We start from the raw sequence: 11,212 nt of genomic DNA, 5'->3' as shown, positions 1-11,212 counted from the left end.
CTAATTTATTTGAACTCGTAGTGAGGGATAACAATGTCTCCTTTTAGGGCTCAGGTTTGTCGTTCCCAGGCTAGGATACACAAAAGAAATGGTAAGAAATAGGAAAATTAAAAAAATTAATAAATGGGCAAAATATGCAAACATGAAATTAAAAAGAGGAAATCAATACGTAAAACAATAGTGGTTAAGTGTATAACCAAAACAGGAAGAGGGGTAAAACGCATTCAAATAAGTAAAGGTCTGAATAGCATATATTCAGATGGGTAATAAATAAATTAGGAAGAATAAGTTTACTTAACTTCCAAAGTTCAAGGCTTATTCATTCCTAAAATAATTAGACCCAAAAGAGAATACTAGAAATAAAAGATCATATGAAATGACCTGAGAGGGAAATTTTAAATGATTCAAAATAAATTTAATGTTTCAATTAAATTTCAATTTGACAATTAATAATTGTTCTTGACAATTTTTCCAAATCACAGTCATCTTAATGGAGTGGGTTGTGTTTTTTAGGGGAGGGACGGCATAGACTGAATGTTAACATGGGTCTGTTTTGTGTCTCTGTTGGTCACCTGTTTTGTCCTATCTTTGACTGTCCTGCGTCCGGTGCTTACACACATTGGCGTTATGCAGTCTACTACGTTTTTTGTGCCATTTAATTGTTTTGTCTTAATTGTTATACATTCTGTCTGGTTTTGTATAGCCTAAATTTTCTCTGTACCCTATTTTATATATCCTAGTGCCTTTCATTTACTAGGGGTGTAACGATATTCAAACCGAACTGAAAACCCACTTGAGAACTCACAGACTCTTTGAAGCCTTGTCAGACAGCAAATGCCGCACAAATATTGATTTTTCTTTCAGACTTGCGTTGAACTGACAAACTAACACTAAGAAATATGTCATCATGCTCATCTTTGTAAGTATCCTTGCAAACATCATTGGCCACAATACTGTTTCTAGTCATTTTAACTTCCCCTATAAATGACGTGTATGACTCAGCTCCCATTAAGTGCTGAAAGAAGTGAATGAATTTATTTCTGCATTTAATTCGACAAAGTAATTTAATAATGTTTGTACAGATCGTGAATTAACAGGACATTTTATAATTGGCCATTAAAGTTTTATATGGTAATTTTACTCAACAGACTGATACTTTAACAATGCATTGCCATGAAAATGCTCACATTTTGGAGCAATTTTGAAGCGTACAAATATGTATGCAAATGACTGCCACAAATACTGTACCAATATTTTAAATTGGCCTTTGAACTTAGCTTTTTTGCATGGTAAAAAGCATTAAAAGCAATTTAATACTTTGCCAAAGCAGTGACAGAACCCACTGATCTAATCGCGTTGTTGAGGGTACCAAATGCAAGCTTTGCATGCAACAATCCGGCAATTAACAGCACTCTGATCCAGTGGTATACAGGCAACGTCAGATTGACAGTAATCTAGCCAGTGATGTTGGAGGATCCAGTTGGGGCGGCAATCATATTTCAGGTTGGCCGTGCCACTCTTTATTTCAACCCTGCTATAATGTAGTTCCAGTACATGCACTCATTGGTGCCTCTTCTGCTGGTGGGACCCTAGGCGATGGCCTAGCATACCTACAGTAAGCCTAGAAATGGTACTGGTTGGCCATGTCTTAAGTGAACGTAAACAGTCAAGAAAGACAACATATGTGTATCAGTATCAGCATACTGGATCTGTGAATTATGTCTTAAAGGAACAGCAGTCTCTTGCTGCTGTCTGTTTTTAAACGGGTCATATGACATTGCTAAAAAAAAACATTATTTGGTGTCATGCAATGTGTTTATGCAGTTTAAGGTTCAAAAACACATTTTCGATGTATATATTATTGTTGCTCCTCTATGCCCCGCCTGTTTGCAAAGTGTTGATTTTTAATGTCATCAATCCGAAAGGTGAGGTGTATGCTGATTGGCCATCTTATCCAGTGTGTTAAGATCAGCTGAATGCCTCAAGCGTGTGACGAAAATATTACTCCCCTTAACATACTGTGATGCCATCTCCCGACATGAAAAGACTGAACCATTAAAACCCATTACAAATAATGCATTTGTTGCATCCAGTGGGGACACAATGGCTGATTAAAAAGACTTATACTGTCTTTTTATGCATTGTGGTGCTTATCTCGCAACGTAAACATAAACCATGTCTGGATTTGTGAACGAAGAAACGACAAACAACAAGCGCTACTCTTCACTGCTCAAAACTCACACCTAAACATACTTGCAGGCTGTTAATCAGAAGCACCAGACTGTCCTTGGAAAGTTGTAATTGCCCCAAACAGCATTTGTGAATGCCCACCACACACCAGCTTATTGTTGGTGAGGAGACAGAGTAAAGAAGCCAATCAGTATTATGGGGATGATTAGGAGGCCATGATGATGGACAGAGGTGAATATAACTGTAAGATAAAAGAGACAGGTCTCAAATGCATTTAACAGCACACATATCTGACAGACGGGCAAGCCCCTTTAAATGGTTGGATTATGAGTTAGTTTGCAATGCTTAAAATAAAGCATTTCTCATGTTTTGGACAACTTGCATCATATTACAGCCCATATGTATCCAGGTTATATATACCTTTAGCTGTGTTTATTAATTACAGTCCCCCCCCCCCCCCCTCCCCCCCCCTGCTCTGCACAGTTTGAATGTATATATAATTATAATAATTTTTTGTTTGTTTGTTTGTTTGTGATTTATTTACAAGCTTGATACAGCTTTGTTCTTCTAAGTCTCTGTTGCATACCCCACATTATTTCGGAACGTTAAGCTGCACACTGATGTTTATGTACTGATAAGGACCCCTTGCGTCGGAGTGTACAGGCCATGATTTTAATCTACATGCAAAAAAGAGTGACAGAAATTTAGACAGTCTATATCAAAGGCACAATATTAATCTATTTGACCTCAAGGCTGGTTTTATGAATACAATATTTAAGAGTAGCCTGCTTTTGACTCCAAAACTTTTGTACTCTGTACTCTATATACTGTTTAAATATCGCCTATGGGTTGTTGAACACCCCATATCCTTATTTGTTCCTTTTTCCCTGTGGTGTTTTACAGACTGTCTTTGGATAAACCTGTTTTGACAGGATCTCTCTGATTGTCTCTCCTGTTCTCTTAGTATATGTTCAGTTTAACTCCAGTCATGGGTTCCTGGTGGAACCCTTACGAAAGGAAAATATATTTGCCAATATATTTCTTAAAATATATTGTGATATATTGTAATATATTATTTTCCTTTTTATTTCTAATATTTTATATATTTGAATACATTTAATAATATATTGATGACACATATATATATTGCAAAATATACAAATGATTGCCGCTTTCAATATATTGCAATATATTGGAAAAAATTAATATATAAGAATATATGCCTAATATATTACATGATATTTTCCAATATACTGCAATATATTTTTGTTTCATAAGGGAACTGGAACAGGGTGCGAGTGTACAGTAGCTGAGCTGTGGGTGGTGGGAGAAAAACATCAGCATTCTTGATTCGGACGGCAATACAATCACAGACTAACCCCTGTAAATGTTAAAAATCGCTCATGTTCTCATGAGAAAAATTACTATCCGAATCTGGCTTTTCTTGATTAATTTAAATACTCTCCTCCTATACATTTTGTGTCTAAAAGGAAAAATACAAAAAACAGATAAGGTCAGTTGTGAAAATAACTGTTTCCATGACTTTTCAATGATAATTTTTCCACTGTGTAAATCTCAAGTTGTTGATAAATCTGGCCCTAAGTTTGTTGGTGGCCATATATTTTCACCAAATTGAAAATGAGCCCAAACTATTTTGTGAGTCAGTAAAATGCAATCCTTGTGTTTTCCCACAGCTTTATTCTCGAGTGGCTCTTAAGCGTTGACACCAGAAGAAGGTTGTCACCTTGCTCTGTGGAATCAATATGCTGTATATTTTCTCAATTTGTTTTAATAAGCTCTCATCTTCTCTCAAAATTAATTTACATGTCTCTCATCCATATTTCCATCTGCTTCATTGTGCAGGGAATTTACTGGAGCACAGATAAAACTCGCACTAATTAAAAAGAGTTGGCCTTGTGTGTATTTGTGTGTGTGTGTTATACTGAGTGTTTCTGGAGAAGGTAACCGGCTAATAGGTTATTTGCACAGCTCATAGCTCCTGGGTCTCACATTATATACGTGTTTCTCACAGTCACAGTTTGTGATGCTGTAATCAACTTTAATTTTATCTACTCTCTGCCAGTCATACATTTTGCACATATAAACATACCAAACATAACATATATACAAACATAATATATTATATATATATATATATATATATATATTTACCCTTAGTAGTTTATTTTGAAGATTACGTTACTGAGGATTTTATGAGTAAACATTTTCATTACCGATATTGTGTACCGGTTCCTCAATGATACTTTTTCCGATACCAACTTTATGAAATCCATTTTAGCAAGATTACATTACAAATAACCTCGAAAAGCTTATATTATACAAGTCTTGAGATCGATACTTTTCAGGCATTGACTGAATTGCCTCGATACCATCCAATGTCGAAAAATGTATTGTTGTTGTACCAAATTTCAATATCTAATTGGTTACTCTCATCAAAGTTATTGAGTCAAGCATGCTTTATGTGCTTAAATCAGTGATTGGCTCTGGCGAGGCATCAAGGAAAACACGTTACGCAACCATTTATGAACACTAGCATCATGGTACATATCTTTTTAAACTATTATTTTACTCAAAACTCACTTTACATCACCATAAAGTGTTTCTAAGAATTTCTGATTGGGATCTAATGAAGGTTTTGGTCCTATAATTTTATCATATAATGTTATGTTATTTGTAACCTTTTATATCAAGCTAATCACTACATCTGCTTAGCATTTCTCACGTAAACACTCTGTATTGTTCCTGTTCCTGTGGCTCGGTGGTAGAGCTCTGCATTAGCAGTGCAAAAGGTTGTGGGGTCAAATCCCAGGAAACACACATACTGATAAAAAAAAGTATAGCCTGAATGCACTGTGAGTCACTTTGGATAAAAGTGTCTGATAAAAGTAAATGTGTTGTTATGAAAATATGAATCGCGTACAAATCATATACTTGTAATTGCGTGTTTATTAGCTTCATGTTTCATTCCTGTAAATGTTTTTTTTGTGGAAATGTAACATAGGCACTTGTAATTGACAGGGCGGGTTATGAATGTGCAATATGATTGACATATGAACAGCGAATGAGCTTCCTCTTAGTCAGGACAGCGAACACGGAAGAGAAACAGAAGCAGACAGTGATGGAAGCAGTTAATGCTCATCAGATCGCAGAAATTAGTGAAAAAAATTAATAGAAATGATGATTCGGTCTGAGCTACAATTTTTAAAATGAAAAAGCTCTAGAGTAAGCATAGTCTATTTACATTTGTCCTGGGGACATCATCAGTGAAGAGAGGGCTTGTCTGTCTCCTGAAAAAGTGTGCATGCTCAATTTATTTGAATAAGAGCTCCTAAATGATTTAAAGATCATACGCATGCTGGAGTGCTTCTCAAATGGAAGGCTGCATATCTCGGCTGCCACCTCATCAAATGTTGCTGAAGGCTTTCTGAATCTAAAGGATCCTTGGAAGGCAGCCTTCGTTTTGCGTCCTTCATTCAGCTGAATTTGAAGGATGCATGGGATGTGTCCTTCACGGCCTTCAGTCACCCACAATCCTTTGTACCCATTCCATTTCATGAAATAATCTGACGAAAAACGAGTCAGTACTGAGCTTGTCTGGATTTATTATGCAATGTAAGACAAAAATAATGTTTTGGTGTAAATTACTCACTAAACGCTAAATTGCAAGTAATTTAAGCCAAGGGGAGACTAAACGACTGTGATTCACTGATTAATAGAAAGCAAAATAATATAAAGATTTGTAATACAAAGTATTTTCCAAAACTAAGTTATAAGTGTTATTGTGCCATGACAGTGAGGGCGGGAACATATGTGCCACATGTACTTACTAGACTGTCTCATTCTAGCGTTGTGTAATGACGAGGAGGACTCTAGAGTTTGAAGGACTGATGTAGGATGCAGCCTTCCGTTTGAGAAGCACCCCATCTGTCTAGCTCTTTTACTTTCTGTATGCATCCATTGCTCTTTTACTGAATGATGTTTTTTTGTATATCTTTCCTGTCTTTCTTTCACTCTTTTGTATGTCTTTTCTGACCCATTGGCCTGCTCACTGTTATTACCTCTATTTTCCAAAGTGCTCTCCCATTTCTCCCATTGTCTCGTCCCCCTCCTTTCACACTCTGCACACTCTCAGTACAGATAAGCGCCAATGCTCTGAAGGTTACAACATGCATTCATCTTCAAGGACTCTTCCTGTCTGAGAGTCATTCTTGCCCTTTCCTACTACCTCACCATGGAGCCAATCACCATCTTATTTCAGCTTTGTGCCACGTGTTTGCTCAGGCCAAAAATATACTCAACGCAAGTTTGCAAACGTGAATGCTTGGTCAATGCATCGCAAGGACGGAGTCCCCTTGTAAATACTTAATGTGGTTCTGTGGTGGTTCCAAAGAGGCCGCTGGTTCCCAGTATGTAATACGTGTGAGCTGATGTCATCCTAGACTTCTTAAGTAGCTTAACCAGCAAGACGGCCTTGATTTACCAGTTTCACAGCTGATGACCAGCAATAACGAGCCTGGAAATTCAGTCCGCTGTCAATCCTCCCCACTTTTGCAAAAGGAAGTGCTGAGATAGTCGAAACTCTCAGCTCATATTAGTCATGGTGTCCTCTCAGGCCCTGTGTCTTCAAGCCCAGTTCTCCACACCATCTGTCTACATGGGAAAGTGTCTCAGCAGAGCCCAACCCACATTGTCAGTGTTCTCCGAAGATGCTTAGTCATTTTTGATAGAACTAATGGAGTGGATTTTAACTGGCTCTCTAGTGGCGCTTTAATATCGGATTTTATAAAATGCTAATTTGAAAGTGGGCTTTTATTATATAATATTCAATTCTATTATATGGTATTACAGTGTACATTTTTCAGGGTCATATTAAGTTTTGACAGACATGCCAGCAAAGGCATTTGCTTGAAGGAGTAAAAATGAGAATATATTAATGTTATTCTAAACCCATATTCTTTTCTTCTGTGGAACATAGTGTTTTTTTTTTTTGGGGTGATGTAGTCTTGCAGGCTATTTTCTTATAAGCTATCTTACCCAAAACAATTGGAGTCCAGGCCATCACCTGAGTAGGTTGAATCTGAGTACAGTCTCAAGTCTCAAGACCAAAGTCTCATAGGTTGCTGTATGAATGTGCGGAAGTGCAAATAGTATATGAGAGCTACAAAGACCAAGTTTTTCAGTAAGCAATGGGTTAACTTTATGTGTTTCCTTTCATAAACCTTTTATAACATGTGCATCACTTTTATGGTGTATTGTTATGCTTTTTGGAGCTTGAGGACTCCGGGTTACTAAACTCTTTCACTGGGATAAACGTAGAAGTGTTGTAGTCAAAACCAGTTTATTTGTTAAAGTTTAGGTTTCAATTTGAGTAGGTTGAGTCTGAGTAAAAAATAAAAAAAGAAGTTTCAAGTCTAAGTCTAGACAGAGTCCAAATGCTCCAGAGTCCAAGACAGAACCAAAACCATGAAGATACTGTATGCTCTCGGACTTGAGATGGACTCCCAAATACTACAACACTGCCAAATGTTCTTGTGTGTTGTATCAAGTTCGATTATCCATAAATGCAAATATAAGACCAGGTTTTTCAGTAAATAATGGTTTAACTTTATGTATTTTCCTCAGTCAAAGTTATCATAAAACTTAAAATATGGTGCACAAAATGTATGAAGGGACCTGAAGAATGTCAAATCCAAGTCTAGACTGAGTCAGCGTGTTCCAGAGTCCATGACAAGACTCCAGATGGACTCAAATGCCACAAGAGTGCAAATGGGATTTGAGAGCTACAAGAGCCAGGTTTTTCAATAAACAATGGTTTAATTTAATGTAGTTTCTTCACACAGAGCTTTTAGAAAACTTAAAATATAGTGCACTAGATGTATGGGCCACTTTTATGGTGCATTTTTGGAGATTGAGGACTCCTGGTCGCTACACACTTTCATTGGGATTAAAGCAGTGAGTCTTGATTAAAGTAGAGCGAGCTGAAACTGGTTAATTTGTGTCTGAGTCCAGGCTGAGACCAAAGTAGCAGTCTGAGTTAAAACAGAGCCCTGAAAAGGGTCAAGTCTGAGTCTAGTCTGAGCCAAATTCTCCAGAGTCCATGACAGGACCAAGACCATGAAGATATGCTCTCAGACTGAAGATGGACTCAACACTGGCACATATTCTTGTGTGATGCACCAAGTTTGGTTATGCAGAGTGCAAATGGGATTTGAGAGCTAGAAGACCAGTAAATAATGGTTCAACCCTGTGTATTTTCCTCACACAAAGCTATCGGAAGACTTAAAATATAATGCACTAGATGTAAAGGCTAAAATTATGAATTTTTGGACCTTGTGCATTATTTAGAGTCTCTCTATTTGTGTTCAACATTCTTAAAAGTAAAATATAATCTTGAAAGTAACACTGAAATTGTCACTTCTAGAGTAGGACCAAGTTTTGTGGCACATCCATTTTTCAACTTTTAGTTTTAGACAAACTGTCTGCTAATCGTGCACAGTTGGTATTCAGCTCACATTCTAAGTGAATTCAGTGTCACTTTAGATGAAATATAGAAGAATATGTTGTGTCTTGATGCCAGCTATGACCATAAATGACCTTGAGAAAGTGGCTAGACTCTCTTAGGCTGCTTATGATTCTGGATGAAAGACAAAAATTGATTGTCTTTGTGCTTTCAGTATTGAAATTCAGCCATTGCATATCTTTAAAGAGCCAAGTCATTGCTAATACACAGTGTCACCGTCTTTAAACTCAATTGAAAAAGGCGACATATGTGTAAAATGAAGGCCCCTTCTGCTTATCAGGAATATAAGGCCCGCTCTTTCCACTAAGTAACTGGATTTGCAAATGTAAAAAAAATAAATAAAAATGTTAGCCGGGTAACAACATCAAATGCACTTGCCAGGGAGGCTTTATTCTTAGGTTATGGCTGATTTTCCCATCTCTTAGCTTTGTGTGTTTTTTTTTTTTAGTTTTCATATTGTGTGTGTGTGTTTAGATCAATGTTTTTTCTAAATGTCACAAGTTCACGTCCTGGAAATTGCTTTTTATCTCAGAGTGCATTTGCAGTGTTATAGTGCATTTGCCCAAAGCTTTACCCTTTCCTCTGAGAACAGGAGTTATCAGGAAAACTGCTAGCTCCATTAATGTGAATTATAGGTTATCACGTATATAGACCGTAGATGTACTGTACGGATCATTGTCGCTGTTGTGCTGTTGTTTAATATTTTTGACATGGGATGCAAATGTAAAGTCAAAAATGCACTGCTGTGCAACTAAATTGACATTGACCAGCATATTTTATGTCACATCAGTCTTTAAAGTATCCATCATGTAACTAATGATCACTGCTAATTTCCATTCCAGAGTTTCTCTATAGGAAAGTAGCATTGTGTTGCTATGGCTGCTTCATTTTCCAGCATTCAGCCCATCTTTGTTACAGCCTGTATTAGAAGTCTCCCATATGGCAGGAAAGTGCAATAAGTCTTAGCTGGTGGTTTGCTCACCTGGAATGAGAGGGCCTTTCTTTAATTTATGCCATGCAATTGAAAAATGGACCCTTGGTGACTTCTGGGGAAAATGGGTAAGATGAGATTCACGACTTTTTTTTTTTTTTTTTTTTTTTGTCTGTCTATGTTGTTTTTTCTAACACCAAGAAATAAACAATTGTTTGAAGGAAGTTTCAGACAAAAGAGACATTTTTTTTTTTTTTCTGTCAGAGAGGTTTTCTCTTAAAGGGATGTTTTTGTCTGATTTACATAAAACGTTCTGCTGTTTTCCATCTAGAAATGGGTCTCTACTCAACAAATGGGGGAAAAACTAAATGGTTATCGCATTACAGTTTAATAATTGATGTCTGAATCGACGTGATCTAAAAATTGGAGAACATTGTAAAATAATATTGTAAAATGAATGGGCAAAAGCAGAATATGTCTCTGAGTGTATTTAAAAATAAATATTTTATTATTTACATCTTGGCAGCTATGGTCACTATAAATTGTCATTGGTTTATTGCATAAGGTTTTTCTTTTTTGTGTGAATTATTACTTTAAATACCACTAAAAGATGAAAAGTCAAGCATTGCATTTTTAATAATTAGTGTGTGAATTAGCATGATCTGAATAATGAACAATGATCTGAATTATGAATATATGTAATTCATATATTCATAATATAATATGAATATATGAATTAAAAATATTTGTAAAAAAAGTAAATAATATTAATAGTAATTAATCAAATTTCTAATTGTGATTACAATTATGGATGACACAATTATTTTATTATTGGCAGAAATTAATCATTCCATAAGTCCACTTATGTTATTCTGCATGCTTAAGATGCTTTTTTCCCCTTTCTATCTATGTTTCTATCTAAGGGTTTTTCCATTGTAAATTTTTTTTTTGTATAACATTATAATACCATGTATATTTTAGCCTTTTTATTTAAAGAAACTATTCCAATGAGTAGTTGACATTTGAGTCATTACACTATAGAAAAACTATAAAAGTTTTTCAGTTAGTGTTTTCAGCTTGTTTTTTCTTTCCATATAAAATATGGCATGCAGTTGCTTCAAACAAAGGTGTAAACATCATTCATTTCATCTTAATTAATAATTCCAATTTCAAAAATAATCAACAATTATGATTTTTGTAATAATCATGCAGCCATAGTAACCAGATTATGTTTCTGGATTTTTCCAAGGAGCATGAAATATAGCACACAAGTCATAATGTGCAGACTTTACTTTTCTTTTTCTTTTCTTTTTTAAACCTTGGCAGATATGGTCACTATAAACGTCCATTTGATTGAACTATTTCTCTAAAAACCCGCTAAAAGGTAAGATATATATATGTAGTGAAAAAGGTTTTCTACAATCCAAGTCTACACAAAGGGACTAAACCTTTAGTCATATCCAGAAAGCAAATGAAGGGACCATGTTTCTGAAATCAAGCGAATACATAAGGGAATTCTACAGTATTAAAATGCACCTTATACTGTATAA

This window comes from Carassius auratus, chromosome 13 (genome assembly GCF_003368295.1).
Source record: "Carassius auratus strain Wakin chromosome 13, ASM336829v1, whole genome shotgun sequence".
In the NCBI taxonomy this organism is placed as follows: Eukaryota; Metazoa; Chordata; class Actinopteri; order Cypriniformes; family Cyprinidae; genus Carassius; species Carassius auratus.
This window is presented reverse-complemented; position numbering follows the sequence as displayed.